Source organism: Choloepus didactylus, chromosome X (assembly GCF_015220235.1).
Source record: "Choloepus didactylus isolate mChoDid1 chromosome X, mChoDid1.pri, whole genome shotgun sequence".
Classification (NCBI taxonomy): domain Eukaryota; kingdom Metazoa; phylum Chordata; class Mammalia; order Pilosa; family Megalonychidae; genus Choloepus; species Choloepus didactylus.
Genome location: NC_051334.1, coordinates 130,222,438 through 130,248,030, shown reverse-complemented (window position 1 = coordinate 130,248,030; position 25,593 = coordinate 130,222,438). Strand labels below are relative to the sequence as shown.

Genomic DNA, 25,593 nt, shown 5'->3' with positions numbered 1-25,593 from the left:
AAGGGAGAAGGATTCTATAAACAATGAGTTAGAATTAGAGTTTGTTCAGCAATGGGTGGAGGGAAATAATTTCACTGATAGTGGTCATGCTTAAGAGGTTGAAAATATTAGCTTTGAAGTCAGACAAACCGGAGTTTGAATCTGCATTCCATCTCTTTCTAGCTGTGTGACCTGGGACAAGTCATTCAAACACTCTGATTCTTAGGTTTTTCATCTGTAAAATAGATCTAATCCTACCTACCTCACAGGTCTGTGTGGATGATTAAATAAGATAGTGCAATGTGACAAGTTTAGCATAGCATCTGCCAACAGCTAATCACACGTTATATGACAGCTATAATTATTTTTTATTCACCCTTTAAAGTGTACAATTCAGTGGTTTTTAGTATATTCACAAAGGCAATGCAACCATTACCACTATCTAATTCTAGAACCCTTTCATCACACCAAAACCAACTATAATTATTAACTCAATTCTATCCTGTTGAAAAGCACAAAAACAACAATCAGCACACAATAATATAAGCCATCTGTCTTAGTTTGCTAGGGCTGCTATGAAAAATGCCATAGATTGGTTGCTTGAACAACAGGAATTTATTGTCTCACCATTTTGGAGGCTAGAAGTCCAAATTCAAGGCCATGCTGATCATTAGCCACTGGGCAGGAAATCAATTTAGTGGGTAGTTATCAGCATTAAAAAATAAAAGGTGATGGAATAGGAAATTAACAGTGTGCATTGCCCACAGTAAGGGTAAGTATTGCTGCATGAAATGTTTAATTTCATATATATATATACACATACACACACATATATACATATATGTGTCTGTATGTATTTCAATACTATATGCTATATATAATATACATGTCAGATGAATTCCTTACTGTTGGTCATAGTGGAAAATGTTTGAAATACACTAGAGGATACTGTCCTTCATTTAGGGAAACTGACAACCAGAGAAATAATGTGTCGAGTTCCAGACCAGGTAAGAAATGACCAAAAAGAACATGGGGTATGATCCATTTCTCCTCTTTCCATATCTCTCATTCCAAGCTTAGATCCCAGAATTGGTTACATAACAGTCCTTGCCTGAGATGTAAGGACAGATTAGGGTATTGCTACAGGTATCAGGCTAATTGCTCTGACCTCATTAGACAGAAAATGCATCTAAGTTTTGGGGGTCTTTATTTGTTCACAGTTAGTAGGGGCTTTGTGCAAGAGTAACAAAGCTTACCTGTCCAAACAACTTGTTATGATTCTCAGTGGTGAGAGGTATAGAGAATTAAAAAAAAAAACACTTGAAAAACAGATTAGCCATGGTAAAGAGCTGCTTTCAAGCCCTTTCGTGTGAGCCCTAGCTTCCCCAACATGTTAGCTTTGACCAAAGCTGGGCTAGGAGGATTTTGCAGCAAATAATTCTTGTATCTTTAAGAACCTTAGGCGGTGGCGGGGGGGGGGGGGGTGGGGGTGGGCGGCGGGTGGGAAAGGGTGAGGTGGAGGGCAGCACCAAATCTGCTCATTGAATATATGTGAGTGAATGAGGAAGTGGTTAGAATTGATCTAAAGAGGCCTAGCCTTTGAAATAAGGCTCTCAAGGTGAATTTCTCCCCTTAGTGTAAGATTTTTCTCTGCCTTCCTAACATTTATAATACATTTCCATGTATCCGGCATAATAGGGAGATGCAATCATATTGTTAACTAAAGGTTCTGGTTAGCTGATTTGCCCAATTTTCAGAGTCTTCAAAAATGCATTGGACAAAGCTCTGCTAATCATAATTGAGTCCTTCTATGAGGACATGGAAGACACTCAAGATTCTTGTTAGGATCATCTTTATGAGCAGAATAAATTTTTCCAATTATATAGTGCTTGATACTTCTCAAAATACTTTCCTTCATCCTCATGTTGCCCTCATTGCAACCTTGAGAGACAGGGGCAGAATTTTTATTTTCTTTCATTTTACAGATAAGGGAACCAATTCAGAGAGGTCATCTCACTTACCCAAGGATTCTTGGCAAGTCCGTGGCTGAGTCAGGACAAGACCCTCGATCTGCTGACAACTAGCTCAGTGCTTGTTTCATTACATCAGGCTGTACACAGCAACCAGGTAGGTTATTAAAGATTTCTAGTTGTTTCTATTTTAGATAATTTGGCAGGGGTTGATTCAGTACCTGATCATAGGTCATTAGGCAGCCTTAGAGACTGGGTGAAAAAAGTAGACATGGTCTTGGTCACATACAGCCAAGACATTTTAGGTGCATCAGAATTTAAGAAAATGAAGATATCCTGGTCCCAATGATTCAGATTCAGTTGATCTGGGGTAGTGTTAATGATTCTTGTGCAGGTAAAATGAGGACCACACACTGAGAAACACTAATGAAGATACAGGACAAGAGAGAGTCAGGATGCTGGTGATGCATAAGGAGCCCTAAGCCCCATTTTCAGCCACTAAATGCTACAACCTTTCCAATCAGTTCTATCATCTGAGAAATACAAAGAAGGGAAAGAGGGAAGGAAACTGACTGGCTCCACTTTCACCTTCTTTCCTTTCACCTTCTCCTCTACCTATAGAAGAGCTGGTGGTCAAAGCTGATGGCTAAAGAGCAGGTAGTAGAAGAGTGACGATACAGACTTTGTTATGTATTCTGGCCTAATAATTGATTTCTGACTTCACAGTCTTGGGAAGAAAGACTAGAGGGTGAGTTGAGGGATACCAAGGACACCCATCTTTGCCATGGAGAAAAGGAGAAAAGGATCCTACTCCATGCTTTTATTGGTCATTTCTTAACTTGTCTGGGACTTGGCACATTATTTCTTTGGATGTCAGTTTCCCCAGACAAAGGGCAATATCCTCTAATGTATTTTAAACTTTTTCCACCATGACCAACAGTAAGGAATACATTTGACATGCATATAATATAAAGCTTATAGTACTGAAATACTCATGTAAACACATATATGTATATTTATATGTATGTAAACAAACATTTCATGAAGCAGTACTTACCCTTACTGTATGCAATGCACGCTGTTAATTTCCGATTTCATTACCTTTTGGTTTTTTAATGCTGGTCATTACCCACAAAATTGATTCCCTGACTAATGGGTAATGATCAGCAGTTTGAGAAACACTGCTCAGGACCAATGGTTGCCATAGCTGGTGCCACATCAGCACCTCCTGGAGTCCTTGTTAAATACATTTTCTTGTGCTCTACTCCAAATCTACTGAATCAGAATTTCTTCAGGGTGAGGCCCAGGAATCTGTATTTTTTTTTAAACAAGAACCAGACCTTCGCTGTTATTAAGGAATCACAATTCTCCTCAGGACATGGAAGCAAATGACATCACTAATAATTATTATCAAATGCCTACCACATGCCAGTGCTGCTAGCATAAGAGCTTTCCATTCGTTGTCTCACTTAAATCCTCACAACCACTCCATTTTATACATGAAGAAAATGAGGCTCAGAGAGATATGATAAGTTACCAAAGGCATACCCAGAGAATTTGAGGAAGTGGCAGGGCTGTGATTCATGGAGGGGTGTCTCAGCCCAGTGCTGTTCCCTTGGCTCTCCCTTCACCTGTCTCCTCTGCATCCCAGAGACCTTTGATCTTTCCTGGAGTGTTCTATATTAATTCAAATTCTGGGTCATGTACCAAAATGGGCCAACCTCCAGAGGCAAAGAGCAGACATAACAACAATAATACTTTGCACTTATATTGAATTTTACTGTTTCCAGAGCATATACATGCCTGTTTTATCCACATTTATATCTTTTAGCTATCCCCTGAGGCAAGTGGGCCAGATGAAAAAACAGAGGCCTAAAGAGGGGAAGTGCCTTGCCCAAGGTCTCACAGCAAGTTCACAGCCAAGCTTCAACCCTCTGACTCCTTCTGGCAGGGTCTAATACCTCACTTGGGCTGGCTTTCTCCAGAGCTCCCAGCTCCACCCCATTTCAAGTCTATCTTAAGAGCTGGCTCGCTTTCTGCCTCTTTCCCCACAGGATTTACCATCAAGTTCGGTAATGAACATATTCTCCACAAACGCTGCTTGAAGGACAGGTTTCACTGATCTCCACGGGGCTGTGCTGAGGACTGGCAGTATTTCTATTTTTGCTGTGCAATTTATGGAACGCTCTCCACTGTGCTTCAAAGAACAATAATGGATTCCATGATGAAAGGATCCTTTCCACCGAGGTTAAATGTTACCAGCCACTGTGGAGGCAGCCTTTGGAAGTCTCTGCCCAACAAAATATTGAGACCCCACAGAAAATCTAGGTGGTATATTGGACCAATCTTTGTGATAGCAGAAAGGGGCTGGAGGGATGAATTACCTCCATTTATACTCCTTGGCTGAAGCCCTACCTCCGTTGAAAACATTCCCTCTGTTTCCTCCACAGAGAAGGGTGTTGCTTGCAGTGTTCATGTTTATCTGACAAATGAGTAGCCATTTATTAAAAAGACTGTATTGAATCTAACATTTTTATTTACCCCTTCCCCTCCACAACTCAGCTCTTTTCTCCTCTCCCCTATACTTAACTGCTCCCAAAGCGAATGAACCTTCCAGACGACATGACCACACGCACATACATGCATGCACCTGGTGAAAATAAGAATAACATTTCTTTCTCTTAGCCTCAGTCTCCCCATGTATGAAGCTATAGTTGTACCAGATGGTCTGTCAGGTCCTTTCTCTAGTTCTAGGATCTGAAAAATTATTCAGGGAAAGTCCTAAGTACAGCCCATGAATTTTGAGTCATCTCTGAGTGTCAAGGCACAAACTGACTTTAAATTGTGCTGTAAAGAGCCATCTTTTGTTAAAGGGGGTCAAAAAATAGTATAAAGAAAAAATATTTTATCATGTCCATGACCATGGTAAAATTTTTAAGATGATAGGATTACACTTCCTTTTCCCTATCTTGTGTCATTTGTCATTAACTTTAGGCATAGTAGGGCTGCAAAGTCACCCTATACAGCTCCCTTTTCCCAGTGTGTCAATTTCTATTTCCATGTGATGGTGGCAGGTGTAATCCAGCCCTGTAATAGCTGAGGTTTCACACCTGCAGAGCTTTAAGCTAATGCCATTCTCATGTCAGTGGAAGCCCTCGATTTTATGGTAAAAAAATTTGAATAGGTGTTAAATTCGCTTTGTGACTGTAACTCCCTTTTGGTTTGATGAAGCTGGTATAAGATTTGATGGTTTTATAGATTTCAATATCAAGAATGTACAAAATATCTCTGCTTTTTAATTTGTATTGTCAATTGCTGAAGTGCCTCCCTGTGGGGATGCTACCTAGATCCACCTTGCTGCTGCTCGCCAACACAGCATACGCCCCTCTCATACCTGCTTTCCAGGGCTGGGTTCAAGATGAATGACATTGCACAGATGAAATGCTCCCAAGGTGTTTCAAAAAAGAGACCAGAAGTATTTTCACTCTTTGGTAATACACCAGAGAGATTCAAGTCAAACTGCATTTGAATCCAAGTTACTGAATCTCCTGGGTCTCAGTGTCCTCATCGTCAAATGGGGATATAAGGATCTACCTCATAAGGTTACTGTGGTGATTAAATAAATAAAGTGCCTAAAGCAATGCCCAGAACATGCTAATCTCTCAACATCTGCTGATTAGGCTGGTTATTATGCCTCCTGGCTAAACTGGTCTTTCGGCTTTCTGATGCTTAACAGCCTGCATTTTCTGGCCGTCTCATTTCACTGGAGGATCTGAAAACACACTAGAGATGGGGTTGAGCTGAGGTTCATCTTAGAGCCACTTGGATGGGTTGAAATTGCCCTTTTTCCTGTTCATTTATTTATTCACTCAGTAAATATTTACTGACCACCTATTCCATGCCAGACACCATGCTATGTGATGAAGACATAACAATGAGCAAAATAAAGTTCCTACTTAATAGAGTTAACATTCTATCGGGTGTGTGTGTATAGAAAATAAACAAAATGAATGAGAGAGGAATGAGCTTGGTTTGCTAAAGGGACAGAAAGTCGGTGTGGCTGGGGTTGGAAGTATATGTAAGGGAGGGTGGTAGGAGATGAGGTTTCAGAGGAAGGCAGGGACCAAAACATTCAACCCTTGTAGTTGAGGTAAGGAATTTGGTCTTTATCCTAAGAACACTGGGAAATAAATGGAAGGTTTTAAGCAATGTAGTCAATCAATATACTCAATAAATAGAAATCAATAAATAAATCAATATATTTAAATGTTTGTCAAAGTTCTTGCTGACTGCTATGTGAAGTAAAGATTGTTGGGTGTAGGATTGCCACTAGCTGATACAGTGTATTTGTATGAATTACAAAAAGACTCCCCTTCCTCAAATTAAAAAAGAAAAAATTAGGTTACTCTTTTACTGTACAACCTGAACAATTGTAAGTCCTGCCCAAGGGAGTTTGCCAGACCCCCGGTAGGCAGCAGCCTTGGCTATGTGCACACACACACCCACATTCTTCTCACATATGCATTCTTGGTCACTGGAATATGCATACCATCAGCAGCACTTTAAACCCCACTGTTCCACCACCCAGATCAGGCAACTGGGTGGGAGGCATGGGACTCCAGCATCTGAAAGCAGTGGGCTGTGGGTGAGAGAAGTGGACTCGGGATGCCTGAGGCTTTGGAGGGACATGGTGCACTGGTGTGTGCCATTGTATATATGCATTTACGTGTAAGTATTTGTGCTCTCCCAAGCATGTGCAAGGCCATGTGTCATGGTACAGGTTTATTTAGGAGCAGGCTGTCTTCTGCTGCGATCAAATTTGGAGTCAAAGAGCCCAGAATATCTGAACCCATCTGCATACTCTTCTATAAGCTATAAATGGCACACTCATAGCTCTGGTGCCATTATGTAGCATATAACTTGAACATCCATGCATGGCAGCCCTGGTAAGGGGGCAAAAGTGGAAGCAAGTTGCCATGGTCCGGGAGAGAGATGATGGAGGTCCACACAAGACAATTGCTAAAGAGGTGGTGAGAAGTGGTCAAATTCAGGATATATTTTGAAGGTAGGTCAACAGGATTGCTGATGACTAGGATGTAATGTGTGAGGGAATGAGAATGCAGGATATCAACTAGGTGTTTGATTTAAGCAACCAGATGAGTGGTGGTGCCATTTACTGAATGGGATTGACTGGAAGAGGAATGTATTTGTAGGAGAAAAATCACGAGTCCTGCTTTGGGCAGTATTTATCAACTCCAGCTGCCCATCTAAGTGGCAGATATCAGCCTCTGTATCTTAAGCTCCTTCCCACTGAGGATCTGAAGGCACATTATTAAAGGGGCTTCTGGAAAATTGGTAATCCCTGATACTTATCTTTGCTCAATAGGTTTCTTTCTATACCTCCTTTGGCCTGAGATGAAATAATGATTTCAGTTTGTTCCTACCAGTTTCTCTACCAATTTCTCAAGTTTCTTTATTTATAGGAACCTGTTTCTCTCTCCCTCCTTCCCTCCTCCCACCCCAAAAACACACGTGCCATTTCTAAATATCTCCTTCTGAGATTGGTTTTTTTTTTTTGTCAAAAACCTTCCTCTTTAGGGGAGTATGTCTGTATCAAGGACAAGATTTTCTTGTCTGCTGCTGACAAGTAGCCTAGCGCTCTACCACTTCACCCAAACCCTCCCCTCAGTAGAGGAAAGAGGTACTTGGAGCACTGAGCAGAGCCAAGTGAGTGGAGAAAATGAGCCAAACACTGAGAAATTGAAGAAAGTAATGCTGACTAGGAGAAAAAAAAGAATTAATGAGGAAATTTTAAAGTCATTGTGATCTCTTTGATTGTATTAGCAACTAGTAGTAGAAGGCTACAGATTGATCAGTGCCTCAGCAGGAGAGAAAAAAATTAGAAGTATCCCACCCAGAGATGCATCTTCTGTATGGGGAATTGATGTCAGCTGAAGAAGACAGATCTCCTCACTCCTGGGCCAGACACCTTCCCTTAGAGCCCACTGCCTCCCCGGGCACATACGAAGTGACCTAGGCACCAAATGCTTTTCATAAATTTAAATTGTCCCCTTGCTAACAGCACTCATCCTTCACACTAGATCATGCCATTCTCCCTTCTACAAAGATCCAAGTTCCCCAGGATGACCCAGAGAAGGGTTCTAAGGAATGACTCACTCCCAGCCAGGTCAATCTCTGGGGCCTGCCCTTGTTCCATCAATCCCAGCTCAGACTCTCACTTCTGAAAACTCCTTGTGCCTTCCTCCTAATCTTCACGTATTACCAAAAGAAGAAAGGAGTCCATCCCTTTCAGTTACAGGCTGTGGACCTACTCTCCCTAACCATGGCAACCTTATCTCATTCCAGCTGGCAAAATAGGTACCTGAAGTGTGCAAGTCCTTTTAGGAGAGGGCTGCCAAATGCAGACAAGCACATGAAAGGAAATATCAATCAGTAATAATCATAGCTCCAATTTCCTGAGCACCAACTGTGTGTCAGGCAATGGGCTAAGGTGCTTTATATAAATTACCTCATTCAATCCTTGCAACAACACAGGCAGGATTACTATCTGCATTTCACAGTTGAAACAACTGAGGCTCAGTGGGGTTAAGGAACTTGTTCAAGGTGACAGTTAGGAATGAGCAAATCCAGGATTCAAACCCAGACTGCTGGACTCCAAAACAAGTACTCATAACCAGCTGAGTATGCAGTGGTGGATCCAGAAATATCCCTCTATTTTAAGCCCCATTCTTCCCTTTACATCAGATGTTCCAAAGATCTCCAAAAGCATTATAATGTCTCCCAAACCTCTGGATTCTGTCCTGACCTCTCTATTCAGCTTCAATCCTTAACTAACTCCTTTCTACCAGATGGTTTCTTCCTGTTCATGTCCCCTACTCATTCAATTAGACATGTCTAAAACATTTTTTCTCCCGACCACCTCCCCCTCCAGATTTGCATCTTTTTGCAACCATTATCCCAGTTCCCAGGCTACCAACTTCAAAATGATTCTCAGCTCTTGTCTGACCACATCTACACAGGCACCAAATCTTGGTGTTTTTCTCCATAATGTCTCTTGAATCTAAATCTTCCTTCCATTTCAAATTTTTCTTAAATACCTTTAGCCTCACACTTTTTATTCAATATATATTTGTTACCTCACAGTTTCTGTGAAGCAGAATCTGGGCATGGTGTGCCTGGATCCTGCACTCAGATTCTCACTATGCTGAAATCAACGCGTCAGCTGGGGCTGTGATTCCCACCTGGAGCTCAGGATCCTCTTCTAAACTTATTCAGGTTGTTGGCATCAACAGATTCCTTGAAAATATAGGACAGAAGTCCCAAGTTTCTTGCTGGGTGTCAACCTGGAACCACTCTCTACTCTTGGAGGGTGCCCACTGTTCCTTTCTATGTGCCACCACCTTCCCCATGCAGTTCACAACACGGATGTTCGCTTCCATCCTGGGTGGTAGGAGAGTATCTCTGTGACTTCTTTTTCTGCCCCTCAATTTTTAAACTTTTCAGCTTACCAAAAACTTTTAAAAATAGCATAAATATCCATGGAACTACACCACACAAACAGTGAACCCTAAGTCAAATCATGGACTTTAGTTAGTAGTATGATTATAAAAAAGTGCTGTCATTAGTTGTAACAAATGTACAACACTAATGCAGGGTTTTGGTGGTGGGGTGATATATGGGAATCCTCTATTTAAGCATGATGGTTCTGTAAACCCACAACTTCCCTAATAAAGAAAAAATATTTTAAAAATAGTATAAATAATTCCCATATACCCTTCAATCAGATTCCCCAAAATTTAATATTTTACCACATTTGCATCATCATTTTCTCTCCCCCTCTTTCTGTAAATATTTATAAACAAACACCAATTTTTTTCTGAATGATTTGAGAATAAGGTGCATACATTATGTCCCTTTATCCCTAAAAATTTCAGTGCATATCTCCTTTTTTCTTAAAAAAAAAAAGGCATTCTCTTACATAGACATAGTACAGTTATCTAAGTCAGGAAATTAATAGTGCCACAACACTATTATCTAATCCAAAGACCTCTTTCAAGTTTCACCAATTGTCCTAATAATATCCTTTAGAACAAAAGAACAAAAATTATCTGGTGTATGATCCAATCCAGGATCAATTGTTGTTAGTCTCCTTTAATTAGGCACAGTTCCTCAGCCTTTCTTGTCTTTCATGATTTTAATATTTTTGAAGAATACACTGCCTCAGATTTTTGCTACACTTCACCTTACAGTAGATAGGAGAGCAGAATATTCCCTGACTCCCCAATTCTAGAATCATAGAATATGGAGGGGACCTTAGAAATGAATTACTCCATGGGTTCACAAACTGTTGTCGTGGGTCCTTCAAAATGTGGGACATATCATTTACCCAACATTTTTCTTTAAATTCATTTACTTTTTAAGATTAATTACTGTGGTAGGAAGAATTGTAAAAACGACCCCCAAATAACCCTTGCTCTTGTATAAACCCATGTGGGTGGAATCTATGAACATGATAAAAAAAAATCACCCAAATGATGATTTTACATTATATAGCAAAAGAGAGATTATCCAGGTAGGCCTAATCTAATAGCATGAACCCTTTCAAAGCAGAGAATTTTCTTCAAATAGTAAGGAGAAGGGGATGTCAGAGAGAATGTAAATATGAGAAGGATTTGACATGTCAGGTTGCCAGGTTGCTGGCTTTAAAGCTGGAGAGGGCCACATAAGAAAGAATGCAGGTGGCCTCTAGGAGCAAAGAGCAGCCCCTGGCTGACAGCCAGCATGAAAAATGGGGTCTTCTGACCTAGACCAAGTGACTGAATTCTGCACACAAACTGAATGAATTTGGAAGTTAATTCTTCCCCAGAATCTCCAGATAGGAGCCTGGCCCAGCTGACAACTTGATTTTGGCCTTGTGAGATTCTGAAGAAAGAACCCCATCAAGTCTGCCAGGACTTCTAACCTACAGAATTGTGAGATAATAAATGGATGTTATTTTAAATTGATATGTTTGTGGTAATTTGTTTCCCAGCAATAAAAAACTAATGTAATTACCTATTATAGTCTCATCCTAAGCAACAATATCTGTAAAACCATGGTTCTAGTGTGCTAGTTATATATTTTCCAATACACATGAAAAGAAATGCATATCTATTAAAATTAATCAAATGTTTACCTGAGTAGAAATTCATATAATTGTGTATATCCCTGGCATTTTTTGGGGAAACCACAGCATAGGCCACTTCTCATTTTACAGATGTGGAAACTAAGACCCAGAATGTATAGGGTTGCCTAGCATGTCATGGTTGGGATTGCCCTCTGCTCCTGCCAAACTTAACTTATTACTGTCTCCAGCACACAACTTTCATCTATCCCTTTTATGTGTTTGCTCCCATAACTCCATCCCTTACAAGATATCTGAAGTCCTCCTCCTTGCAGAAGCCAGATCAAGTTTCTTTCTTCTACAAAGCTACCCCAAGTTAACGCAGTCCCCAAGTTTTCTCTCTCCTCTTAGAGTACAGATTGTCTGTATCATTTACTTATCAGTATTCAAATCATTAAACTTCCTAATGAGGGGCTTCATATCATTGGCATGTACTCTAATTTAAATATTTTACTTTACATTTATGCCAAGGACAAAAACTTTTGTTTCACATGAATTGATTCAAGAAAAACAGAGTAGACATATATTTCTCTATTCCTTCTGCTAAATACAGCTAAAAACTCTAGACATTATATATGAAAGAAACATAAGAAAATTTTGAAAAGTGAAAAAAAGATGGCAGACTAGTGAAGGACCTCAGTAACTGAGGAATGACATTATAGTGAGTTCTTATGGTTTTCTTTTTGCCTCGTGTTTTAGTTTCCTTGGATTCTCAAGCAGTTGGTTGACTTAAACAATGGGAATTTATTAGCTCACAGTTTTGAGGCTAGGAAAAAGTCCAAATCATGTCCAAATTAAAGCAATCCTTTCTTCCCAAAGACTGCAATTCTGGAGCTGGCTGCCAGTGATACTTGGTCCTTGGTTCCACTGTCACATGACAATGCACAGGGTGGCCTTTCCTGGCCTCTCCTTTCTCTTCCAGGTTCCATTGATCTTTAGCTTCTTGCTTCCCATGGCTTTCTTTCCTTCTGAATTTCATTCTGCTTATAAAGGACTCCAGTAATAGGATTAAAATCCATCCTGATTGAGTTGGGCCACAGCTTAACTGAAGTAATTTCATTAAAAGTTCCTTCTTACAATGGGTTCACACCCACAGGAATGGATTAAGTTTAAGGACATGTTTTTCTGGGATACATAGCTCCAAACCACCACACCTTATATATCCAAACAATGTGCTGAAGAAGCCAGAAACCTGGATATGCTAATGGGTGCAGGCAAAAAGAAACAAAACACCAAGTAAAGCATGCTTTTTTAGTCAAAGAAAGAGGAAAAGGTCATCCTAAAAAGATAGAAACCATTTAGACAATAACTGTTCTACTTTAGCCAAACACCACAGGAAAAAAAACTGTGGCCCCACCTATTCCCATACCAGCAAAGGACAAGTTGGAAGCCTGGACATTCACCCTCATGAGACTGTAATGAGTTACCCCAATCCCTTCACTGGAGTGTTGCCAGAGGAAACTTAGTGGGAAGCCAAGATTTTCAACCCTGCCAGCAGTTAACAAGGCCACACCCTTGGCAGTGTCAGTGGAAACCACGTGAGGAACTTGCTGGGATGGTGTCAATGGAGTCCAAGTAGAGTCAGTACTTTCATCATGACCCAGCAATAACAAGGCCACACACCTCCCCCCACCATGTTATCAGTGGAGACCATATTGGGAGCAGTAATAAAGTATGCCTGCTCCTCCAGATGAGGGTGATGTTAGCAGGTGGAGATCTAGTGGGGAAGCTGAACTGTGTCCGTGAAGTCTAAGTGTGGAAACTGGACCTCTGTTACTACTGGCAGCAACAAGGTAGTGTCCCACTACACCCATGGGATAGGTTTAAGAAGATGCCTGCTAAAGCAGGAATTTTAAATAATATCCAGAGATTCATAACCTAATAAAAAAATGTTCAGTTTTTAATCAAAAATCTATTGTCATACCAGAAACCAGGAAAATCTCAACCTCAACGACAAGACAATCAACAGATGCCAACACTGAGATGATGCAAATGTAATTATCTAACAATTGTAAAGCAGCCATTATAAAAATGCTTTAATAAGCAATTTTGAACACACTTGAAACAAATGAAAAAATACAAAGTGTCAGCAAAGAATTAGAAGATATAAAGAACAAATGAAAATTTCAAAATTAAAAAATACAATAGCTAAAATTTTCACAACACAATGGTTATGTGTAACAGTGGAATGAGAGAACAAAGGAAAAATTAGTGAACTTGTAGAGCAATAGTAATTATCCAATCTGAAAAACAAAGAGAAAATAGCCTTAAAAAATGAACAGAACCTCAGAGATCTGTGGGATTATAACTAATATTTGTGTCATCAGTGTCCCAGAAGGAAAGGAGAAAGAAGGTAGGGCTGAAAAATTTCTAAGTTTGGCAAAAGACATAAACCTACAGTCAAGGAGTTGAGTGAACCCCAAACAGGGTAAACCCAAATAAATACACACCAAGAAACATCATAGTCAAACTTTTGAAAACTAAAGACAAAGAAAAAAACTTGAAATCAGTCAAAGAAAAATGTCACCTTATCTATTGGGAAAAAACAATTACAGTAACAGTGGATTTTTCATCAGAAATGATGGAGGCCAGAAGGAAGTTGACACAACATCTTTCAAGTGCTGAAAGAAAATAACTGTCAACCCAGAATTCTATATCCAGTAAAAATATCCCTCAGGAATATAGGGGAAATCAAAAACATTCTCAGATGAAGGAAAACTGAGATAATTTGTCACCAGCAGACATACACTAAAGAAAGGTTCCTAGACAGAAAGGAAATGATAAATGAAGAAACCTAGGAATATCATGAAGGAAGAAAGAACATGATTATCAAAATATGGGTAAATACAATGGGCTTTTCCCTCTCGAGTTTTCAAAATTATGTTTGAAGTTTGAAGCAAAAATTATAACAGTATGACGTGGTTTTCGTGTATGTAAAGGAAATATTAAAGACAATTATATTATAAATAGGGATGTAAAGGGGTATAAAGGGAAGTCAAGTTTTTATACTTCACTTGAACTGGTAAAATATTGATACCAGTAGACCGTGAAAAGTTATTTTTATATAAAATGTAATACTTAGAGCAACCACTAAAAAAGATAAACAAAGAAACCCATTCAAAACCACTATAGATAAATCACAATTGAATTCTAACAAATGTTCAAGTAACCCACAGGATGGCAGGAACAAGAAAAAAGAACAAACAGAAAAATAAAATAAAATATCAGACTTAAGCCCTAATGTATCAATAATTGCATTAAATGTAAATAGTCTAAAATACATCAATTTAAAGATGGAGATTGGCAGAGTGGATTAAAAAAGCATGACTCAATGATATGAGTCAATAAACACTTCAAATATAACAATGTAGGCAGATAGAAAGTAAAAGTATAGAAAAATATATGTCATGCAAACATTAATCAAAAGAAAGCAGAAGTGATTATATTAATATCAGATGAAGTAGATTTTAGAGCAAATAAAGTTACCAAAAAAGAGAGGAATATTATATAATGGTAAAATTCTAAAATGATAAAATCCACCAAGAAGACATAGCAATCCTAAATGTGTACACATCAGACAATAGGGAAGCAAAATATGTGGGGAAAAAACTGATAGATTTGAAAGAAGTAGACAAATCCCAAATATAGTTGGAGACTTCAAAACTGCTCTCTTAACAACTGATAAACAATTAGACATAAAATAAGGAAGGATAGAGAACAACTCAATAACATCATTAACTAATGAGATCTAATAGACATTATAGAACACTCTACCCAACAACAGCAGAATATACCTTATTTTCCAGTGCCCATGGAAAATATATAAAGATAGACTATATCCTGGGTCATAAGGCAAACCTCAACAAATTTAAAACAATTGAAATAATATATAGTATATTCTCCAACCACAATGGAATCAAACCAGAAATTGATAACAGAAAGATAAACAGGAAAATCTCCAAGCACTTGGAAACTAAACAACTCACTTCTAAATAATCCATGGATCAAAGGGGAATAAAAATTACATTGAAAAGAATGAAAATGAAAATACAACATATCAAAATTTGTAGGACAGAGCTAAAGCAGTGCTGAGAGGGAAATTTATAACACTAAATGCATAATTGGAAAAGAGGAAAAGTCTCAAAGCAATAATAAAATTCCCACTTCAGAAAACTATAAAAAGAAGGGCAAAATAAACCTAAAGCAAACAGATGGAAGAAATTAATGAATACAAGGGCAGAAATTAATGAAGATGGAAACTGAAAAGCAATAGAGAAAATCAATGAAACAAAGTGCTGATTCTTTGGAAAGATCAAGAAAATTGATAAACTTCTTACAAGACTGCCAAGGAGGAGGCGGGGCAAGATGGCGGACTGGTGAGCTGTATGTTTAGTTACTCCTCCAGGAAAGTAGGTAGAAAGCCAGGAACTGCGTGGACTGGACACCACAGAGCAATCTGACTTTGGGCATACTTCATACAACACTCATGAAAACGTGGAACTGCTGAGATCAGCGAAATCTAAGCCCAATACAGAAAGCTTCAAAGACTTGCAATTTGGGCAGGTCAAGACAAGAGCAGAACTAAGAGAGCTCTGAGACAAAAGGCAATAATCCAGTGGCTGAGAAAATTCACTAAACACCACAACTTCCCAAGAAAAGGGGGGTGTCTGCTCACAGCCATCATCCTGGTGGACAGGAAACACTCCTGCCCGTCGCCAGCCCCATAGCCCAGAGCTGCCCCAGACAACCCAGTGTGACGGAAGGGCTTCAAATAACAGGCACACACCACAAAACTGGGTGTGGACATTAGCCTTCCCTGCAACCTCAGCTGATTGTCCCAGAGTTGGGAAGGTGGAGCAGTGTGAATTAACAAAGCCCCATTCAGCCATCATTTCAGCAGACTGGGAGCCTCCCTACACAGCCCAGCAGCCCAGAACTGCCCTGGGGGGATGGCACTCACCTGTGACATAGCACAGTCATCCCTCAACAGAGGACCCGGGGTGAACAGCCTGGAAGAGGGGCCCACTTGCAAGTCTCAGGAGCCATACACCAATACCAAGGACTTCTGGGTCAGTGGCAGAGACAAACTGTGGCAGGACTGAACTGAAGGATTAGACTATTGCAGCAGCTTTAAAATTCTAGGATCACCAGGGAGATTTGATTGTTAGAGCCACCCCCTCTCCCTGACTGCCCAGAAACACACCCCATATACAGGGCAGGCAACACCAACTACACACGCAAGCTTGGTACACCAATTGGACCCCACAAGACTCACTCCCCACTCACCAAAAAGGCTAAGCAGGGGAGAACTGGCTTGTGGAGAACAGGTGGCACGTGGACGCCACCTGCTGGTTAGTTAGAGAAAGTGTACTCCACGAAGCTGTAGATCTGATAAATTAGAGATAAGGACTTCAATTGGTCTACAGACCCTAAAAGAATCCTATCAAGTTCAGCAAATGCCAAGAGGCCAAAAACAACAGAAAATTATAAAGCATATGAAAAAACCAGACGATATGGATAACCCAAGCCCAAGCACCCAAATCAAAAGATCAGAAGAGACACAGCACATAGAGCAGCTACTCAAAGAACTAAAAATGAACAATGAGACCACAGTACGGGATACAAAGGATATCAAGAAGACCCTAGAAGAGCATAAAGAAGACATTGCAAGACTAACTAAAAAAATGGATAATCTTATGGAAATTAAAGAAACTGTTGACCAAATTAAAAAGATTCTGGACACTCATAGTACAAGACTAGAGGAAGTTGAAAAACGAATCAGTGACCTGGAAGATGACAGAATGGAAAATGAAAGCATAAAAGAAAGAATGGGGAAAAAAATTGAAAAAATCGAAATGGACCTCAGGGATATGATAATATGAAACGTCCGAATATAAGACTCATTGGTGTTCCAGAAGGGGAAGAAAAGGGTAAAGGTCTAGGAAGAGTATTCAAAGAAATTGTTGGGGAAAACTTCCCAAATCTTCTAAACAACATAAATACACAAATCATAAATGCTCAGCGAACTCCAAATAGAATAAATCCAAATAAACCCACTCCGAGACATATTCTGATCACACTGTCAAACACGGAAGAGAAGGAGCAAGTTCTGAAAGCAGCAAGAGAAAAGCAATTCACCACATACAAAGGAAACAGCATAAGACTAAGTAGTGACTACTCAGCAGCCACCATGGAGGCGAGAAGGCAGTGACACGATATATTTAAAATTCTGAGTGAGAAAAATTTGCAGCCAAGAATACTTTATCCAGCAAAGCTCTCCTTCAAATTTGAGGGAGAGCTTAAATTTTTCACAGACAAACAAATGCTGAGAGAATTTGCTAACAAGAGACCTGCCCTACTGGAGATACTAAAGGGAGCCCTACAGACAGAGAAACAAAGAAAGGACACAGAGACATGGAGAAAGGTTCAGTACTAAAGAGATTCGGTATGGGTACAATAAAGGATATTAATAGAGAGAGGGGAAAAATATGACAAACATAAACCAAAGGATAAGATGGCTGATTCAAGAAATGCCTTCACGGTTATAACGTTGAATGTAAATGGATTGAAATTCTCAATTAAAAGATATAGATTCACAGAATGGATCAAAAAAAATGAACCATCAATATGTTGCATACAAGAGACTCATCTTAGACACAGGGACACAAAGAAACTGAAAGTGAAAGGATGGAAAAAAATATTTCATGCAAGCTACAGCCAAAAGAAAGCAGGTGTAGCAATATTAATCTCAGATAAAATAGACTTTAAATGCAGAGATGTTTTGAGAGACAAAGAAGGCCACTACATACTAATAAAAGGGGCAATTCAACAAGAAGAAATAACAATCGTAAATGTCTATGCACCCAATCAAGGTGCCACAAAATACATGAGAGAAACACTGGCAAAACTAAAGGAAGCAATTGATGTTTCCACAATAATTGTGGGAGACTTCAACACATCACTCTCTCCTATAGATAGATCAACCAGACAGAAGACCAATAAGGAAATTGAAAACCTAAACAATCTGATAAATGAATTAGATTTAACAGACATATACAGGACATTACATCCCAAATCACCAGGATACACATACTTTTCTAGTGCTCACGGAACTTTCTCCAGAATAGATCATATGCTGGGACATAAAACAAGCCTCAATAAATTTAAAAAGATTGAAATTATTCAAAGCACATTCTCTGACCACAGTGGAATACAATTAGAAGTCAATAACCATCAGAGACTTAGAAAATTCACAAATACCTGGAGGTTAAACAACACACTCCTAAACAATCAGTGGGTTAAAGAAGAAATAGCAAGAGAAATTGCTAAATATATAGAGACGAATGAAAATGAGAACACAACATACCAAAACCTATGGGATGCAGCAAAAGCAGTGCTAAGGGGGAAATTTATAGCACTAAATGCATATATTAAAAAGGAAGAAAGAGCCAAAATCAAAGAACTAATAGATTAACTGAAGAAGCTAGAAAATGAACAGCAAACCATTCCTAAACCAAGTAGAAGAAAGGAAATAACAAGGATTAAAGCAGAAATAAATGACATAGAGAACAAAAAAACAATAGAGAGGATAAATATCACCAAAAGTTGGTTCTTTGAGAAGATCAACAAGATTGACAAGTCCCTAGCTAGACTGACAAAATCAAAAAGAGAGAAGACCCATATAAACAAAATAATGAATGAAAAAGGTGACATAACTGCAGATCCTGAAGAAATTAAAAAAATTATAAGAGGATACTATGAACAACTGTATGGCAACAAACTGGATAATGTAGAGGAAATGGACAATTTCCTGGAAACATATGAACAACCTAGACTGACCAGAGAAGAAATAGAAGACCTCAACCAACCCATCACAAGCAAAGAGATCCAATCAGTCATCAAAAATCTTCCCACAAATAAATGCCCAGGGCCAGATGGCTTCACAGGGGAATTCTACAAAACTTTCCAGAAAGAACTGACACCAATCTTACTCAAACTCTTTCAAAACATTGAAGAAAATGGAACACTACCTAACTCATTTTATGAAGCTAACATCAATCTAATACCAAAACCAGGCAAAGATGCTACAAAAAAGGAAAACTACCGGCCAATCTCCCTAATGAATATAGATGCAAAAATCCTCAACAAAATACTTGCAAATCGAATCCAAAGACACATTAAAAAAATCATACACCGTGACCAAGTGGGGTTCATTCCAGGCATGCAAGGATGGTTCAACATAAGAAAATCAATCAATGTATTACAACACATTAACAAGTCAAAAGGGAAAAATCAATTGATCATCTCAATAGATGCTGAAAAAGCATTTGACAAAATCCAACATCCCTTTTTGATAAAAACACTTCAAAAGGTAGGAATTGAAGGAAACTTCCTCAACATGATAAAGAGCATATATGAAAAACCCACAGCCAGCATAGTACTCAATGGTGAGAGACTGAAAGCCTTCCCTCCAAGATCAGGAACAAGACAAGGATGCCCGCTGTCACCACTGTTATTCAACATTGTGCTGGAAGTGCTAGCCAGGGCAATCTGGCAAGACAAAGAAATAAAAGGCATCCAAATTGGAAAAGAAGAAGTAAAACTGTCATTCTTTGCAGATGATATGATCTTATATCTAGAAAACCCTGAGAAATCGACGATACAGCTACTAGAGCTAATAAACAAATTTAGCAAAGTAGCAGGATACAAGATTAATGCACATAAGTCAGTAATGTTTCTATATGCTAGAAATGAACAAACTGAAGAGACACTCAAGAAAAAGATACCATTTTCAATAGCAACTAAAAAAATCAAGTACCTAGGAATAAACTTAACCAAAGATGTAAAAGACCTATACAAAGAAAACTACGTAACTCTACTAAAAGAAATAGAAGGGGACCTTAAAAGATGGAAAAATATTCCATGTTCATGGATAGGAAGGCTAAATGTCATTAAGATGTCAATTCTACCCAAACTCATCTACAGATTCAATGCAATCCCAATCAAAATTCCAACAACCTACTTTGCAGACTTGGAAAAGCTAGTTATCAAATTTATTTGGAAAGGGAAGATGCCTCGAATTGCTAAAGACACTCTAAAAAAGAAAAACGAAGTGGGAGGACTTACACTCCCTGACTTTGAAGCTTATTATAAAGCCACAGTTGTCAAAACAGCATGGTACTGGCACAAAGATAGACATATAGATCAATGGAATCGAATTGAGAATTCAGAGATAGACCCTCAGATCTATGGCCGACTGATCTTTGATAAGGCCCCCAAAGTCACTGAACTGAGTCATAATGGTCTTTTCAACAAATGGGGCTGGGAGAGTTGGATATCCATATCCAAAAGAATGAAAGAGGACCCCTACCTCACACCCTACACAAAAATTAACTCAAAATGGACCAAAGATCTCAATATAAAAGAAAGTACCATAAAACCCCTAGAAGATAATGTAGGAAAACATCTTCAAGACCTTGTATTAGGCGGCCACTCCCTAGACTTTACACCCAAAGCACAAGCAACAAAAGAAAAAATAGATAAATGGGAACTCCTCAAGCTTAGAAGTTTCTGCACCTCAAAGGAATTTCTCAAAAAGGTAAAGAGGCAGCCAACTCAATGGGAAAAAATTTTTGGAAACCATGTATCTGACAAAAGACTGATATCTTGCATATATAAAGAAATCCTACAACTCAATGACAATAGTACAGACAGCCCAATTATAAAATGGACAAAAGATATGAAAAGACAGTTCTCTGAAGAGGAGATACAAATGGCCAAGAAACACATGAAAAAATGTTCAGCTTCACTAGCTATTAGAAAGATGCAAATTAAGACCACAATGAGATACCATCTAACACCGATTAGAATGGCTGCCATTAAACAAACAGGAAACTACAAATGCTGGAGGGGATGTGGAGAAATTGGAACTCTTATTCATTGTTGGTGGGACTGTATAATGGTTCAGCCACTCTGGAAGTCAGTCTGGCAGTTCCTTAGAAAACTAGATATAGAGTTACCATTCGATCCAGCGATTGCACTTCTCGGTATATACCTGGAAGGTCGGAAAGCAGTGACACGAACAGATATCTGCACTCCAATGTTCATAGCAGCATTATTCACAATTGCCAAGAGATGGAAACAACCCAAATGTCCTTCAACAGATGAGTGGATAAATAAAATGTGGTATATACACACGATGGAATGCTACACGGCAGTAAGAAGGAACTATCTCGCGAAACATATGACAACGTGGATGAACCTTGAAGACATAATGCTGAGAGAAATAAGCCAGGCACAAAAAGAGAAATATTATATGCTACCACTAATGTGAACTTTGAAAAATGTAAAACAAATGGTTTATAATGTAGAATGCAGGGGAACTAGCAATAGAGAGCAATTAAGGAAGGGGGAACAATAATCCAAGAAGGACAGATAAGCTATTTAACGTTCTGGGGATGCCCAGGAATGACTATGGTCTGTTAATCTCTGATGGATATAGTAGGAACAAGTTCACAGAAATGTTGCTATATTAGGTAACTTTCTTGGGGTAAAGTAGGAACATGTTGGAAGTTAAGCAGTTATCTTAGGTTAGTTGTCTTTTTCTTACTCCCTTGTTATGGTCTCTTTGAAATGTTCTTTTATTGTATGTTTGTTTTCTTTTTAACTTTTTTTTCATACAGTTGATTTAAAAAAGAAAGGAAAGTTAAAAAAAAAAAAAGAAAAACAAGGAAAAAAAGATGTACTGCCCCCTTGAGGAGCCTGTGGAGAATGCAGGGGTATTTGCCTACCCCACCTCAATGGTTGCTAACATGACCACAGATATAGGAGACTGGTGGTTTGATGGCTTGAGCCCTCTACCATAGGTTTTACCCTTGGGAAGACGGTTGCTGCAAAGGAGAGGCTAGGCCTCCCTATAATTGTGCCTAAGAGCCTCTTCCCGATAGCCTCTTTGTTGCTCAGATGTGGCCCTCTCTCTCTAGCTAAGCCAACTTGAAAGGTGAAATCACTGCCCTCCCCCCTACGTGGGATCAGACACCCAGGGGAGTGAATCTCCCTGGCAGCGTGGAGTGTGACTCCCGGGGAGGAATGTGGACCTGGCATCGTGGGACGGAGAACATCTTCTTGACCAAAAGGGGGATGTGAAAGGAAATGAAATAAGCTTCAGTAGCAGAGAGATTCCAAAAGGAGCCAAGAGGTCACTCTGGTGGGCACTCTTACGCACACTTTAGACAACCCTTTTTAGGTTCTAAAGAATTGGGGTAGCTGGTGGTGGATACCTGAAACTATCAAACTACAACCCAGAACCCATGAATCTTGAAGACAGTTGTATAAAAATGTGGCTTATGAGGGGTGACAATGGGATTGGGAAAGCCATAAGGACCACACTGCACTTTGTCTAGTTTATGGATGGATGAGTGGAGGAATGGGGGAAGGAAACAAACGGACAAAGGTACCCAGTGTTCTTTTTTACTTCAATTGCTCTTTTTCACTCTAATTATTATTCTTGTTATTTTTGTGTGTGTGCTAATGAAGGTGTCAGGGATTGATTTAGGTGATGAATGTACAACTATGTAATGGTACTGTGAACAGTCGAGAGTTTGATTTGTTTTGTATGACTGCATGGTATGTGAATATATCTCTATAAAAAAAAAAAAAGACTGCCAAGGAAAAAGAGAAAAGATACAAATTACTGATATTCAAATGAAACACTATAGACCCTGCAGACATCAAAATGATAATAATGGAGCAGTACAAACGATTCTCTAACATTAGTTTGACAACTACGATAAAATGGACCATTCCCTGAAAAGGATAAATTACTACAAATCACCAATATAAACCAGGTAATTTAAATAGCCCTATAACTGCTAAGGAAATTGCATTTGTAATTTTAAAACTCCCCAAAATGATCTCCAAGCTGAGATAATTTCACTGTAGGATTCTACCAAACAGGTAAAGAAGAAATAACACCAATTCTGTATAATCTCCTCGAGAAAATAGAAGAGGAAAAAAATACTTCCCAAATCATTATATGAGGCCAGTATTACTCTGATACCAAATCCAGACAAATGCAGTATGAAAAAAGAAAACCATGAAGAAATATACTTAATTAATATAGATTCAAAGAATTTTAACAGAATATTAGCAAATAGAATTCAGGAATTTATGAACAGAATATACTTCATGGCCAATTACTGTTCGTACCATGGGTGCAAGAGTGATTCAATATTCCAAAATCAATTAATATAATTCACCGTATCAACCAGCTAAATAAGAAAAAATATATGGTCATATCAATTAATACCAAAAAGCACATGACAAGATCCAAGACCCACTCATTACCACCCCCAAAATCTCAGAAAACTAGGAACAGAGGGAAACTTCCTCAAATTGATAAAATAAAATCTATGAAAAAACTCACAGCTAGCAAATCAAATACATCAATATAGAAAAGTATTATACACCATGACCAATTGGCATTTACCCCAAGAATGGAACTTTGGTTCGCAATCTGAAAACAATTAATGTAACACACCACATCAATAGAATAAAGACAAAAATGACATGACCATCTCAATAGATACAGGAAAAGCATTTGACAAAATTCAACTCATCATGATAAAAACACCCAACAGCTGGGAGAGGCGGGGCAAGATGGCAGACTAGTGAGCTGTATGTTTTAGTTACTCCTCCAGGAAAGTAGGTAGAAAGCCAGGAACTGCGTGGACTGGACACCACAGAGCAATCTGACTTTGGGCATACTTCATACAACACTCATGAAAACGTGGAACTGCTGAGATCAGCGAAATCTGTAAGTTTTTGCGGCCAGGGGACCCGCGCCCCTCCCTGCCAGGCTCAGTCCCGGGGGAGGAGGGGCTGCCAGCTCCGGGAAGGAGAAGGGAGAACTGCAGTGGCAGCCTATATCGGAAACTCATTCTACTGATTCAAACTCCAACCATAGATAGACTGAGACCAGACACCAGAGAATCTGAGAGCAGCCAGCCCAGCAGAGAGGAGACAGGCATAGAAAAAAAACAACACGAAAAACTCCAAAATAAAAGCGGAGGATTTTTGGAGTTCTGGTGAACATAGAAAGGGGAAGGGCAGAGCTCAGGCCCTCAGGCTCATATGCAAATCCCGAAGAAAAGCTGATCTCTCTGCCCTGTGGACCTTTCCTTAATGGCCCTAATTGCTTTGTCTCTTAGCATTTCAATAACCCATTAGATCTCTGAGGAGGGCCCGTTTTTTTTTGTTTTTTTTTTTTTAATCCTTTTTTCTTTTTCTAAAACAATTACTCTAAGAAGCCCAATACAGAAAGCTTCAAAGACTTGCAATTTGGGCAGGTCAAGTCAAGAGCAGAACTAGGAGAGCTCTGAGACAAAACGCAATAATCCAGTGGCTGAGAAAATTCACTAAACACCACAACTTCCCAAGAAAAGGGGGGTGTCCGCTCACAGCCATCATCCTGGTGGACAGGAAACACTCCTGCCCATCGCCAGCCCCATAGCCCAGAACTGCCCCAGACAACCCAGTGTGACGGAAGTGCTTCAAATAACAGGCACACACCACAAAACTGGGCGTGGACATTAGCCTTCCCTGCAACCTCAGCTGATTGTCCCAGAGTTGGGAAGGTAGAGCAGTGTGAATTAACAAAGCCCCATTCAGCCATCATTTCAGCAGACTGGGAGCCTCCCTACACAGCCCAGCAGCCCAGAACTGCCCTGGGGGGACGGCACTCACCTGTGACATAGCACAGTCATCCCTCAACAGAGGACCCGGGGTGCACGGCCTGGAAGAGGGGCCCACTTGCAAGTCTCAGGAGCCATACGCCAATACCAAGGACTTGTGGGTCAGTGGCAGAGACAAACTGTGGCAGGACTGAACTGAAGGATTAGACTATTGCAGCAGCTTTAAAACTCTAGGATCACCAGGGAGATTTGATTGTTAGAGCCACCCCCCCCCCCCGACTGCCCAGAAACACGCCCCATATACAGGGCAGGCAACAACAACTACACACGCAAGCTTGGTACACCAATTGGACCCCACAAGGCTCACTCCCCCACTCACCAAAAAGGCTAAGCAGGGGAGAACTGGCTTGTGGAGAACAGGTGGCTCGTGGACGCCACCTGCTGGTTAGTTAGAGAAAGTGTACTCCACGAAGCTGTAGATCTGATAAATTAGAGATAAGGACTTCAATTGGTCTACAAATCCTAAAAGAACCCTATCAAGTTCAGCAAATGCCACAAGGCCAAAAAACAACAGAAAATTATAAAGCATATGAAAAAACCAGACGATATGGATAACCCAAGCCCAAGCACCCAAATCAAAAGACCAGAAGAGACACAGCACCTAGAGCAGCTACTCAAAGAACTAAAGATGAACAATGAGACCATAGTACGGGTGATAAAGGAAATCAAGAAGACCCTAGAAGAGCATAAAGAAGACATTGCAAGACTA

The 25,593-nt window shown here is 39.6% G+C and overlaps 1 protein-coding gene across 3 annotated transcripts in view; it reads right to left on the bottom strand.

Moving 5' to 3' along the window:
• PAK3 (p21 (RAC1) activated kinase 3) overlaps positions 1-25,593 on the bottom strand; it is a 316,820-nt gene that overhangs the window by 240,615 nt on the left and 50,612 nt on the right. The window contains exon 1 of one of the 3 annotated variants that reach the window (XM_037821666.1): positions 4,365-4,424. The exons of the other annotated variants lie outside the window; for them this stretch is intronic. The gene's annotated coding sequence lies outside the window, so the exon portion shown is untranslated. Of the gene's footprint in view, positions 1-4,364; positions 4,425-25,593 lie in introns of those variants that run through there. 3 annotated transcript variants of the gene reach the window in all.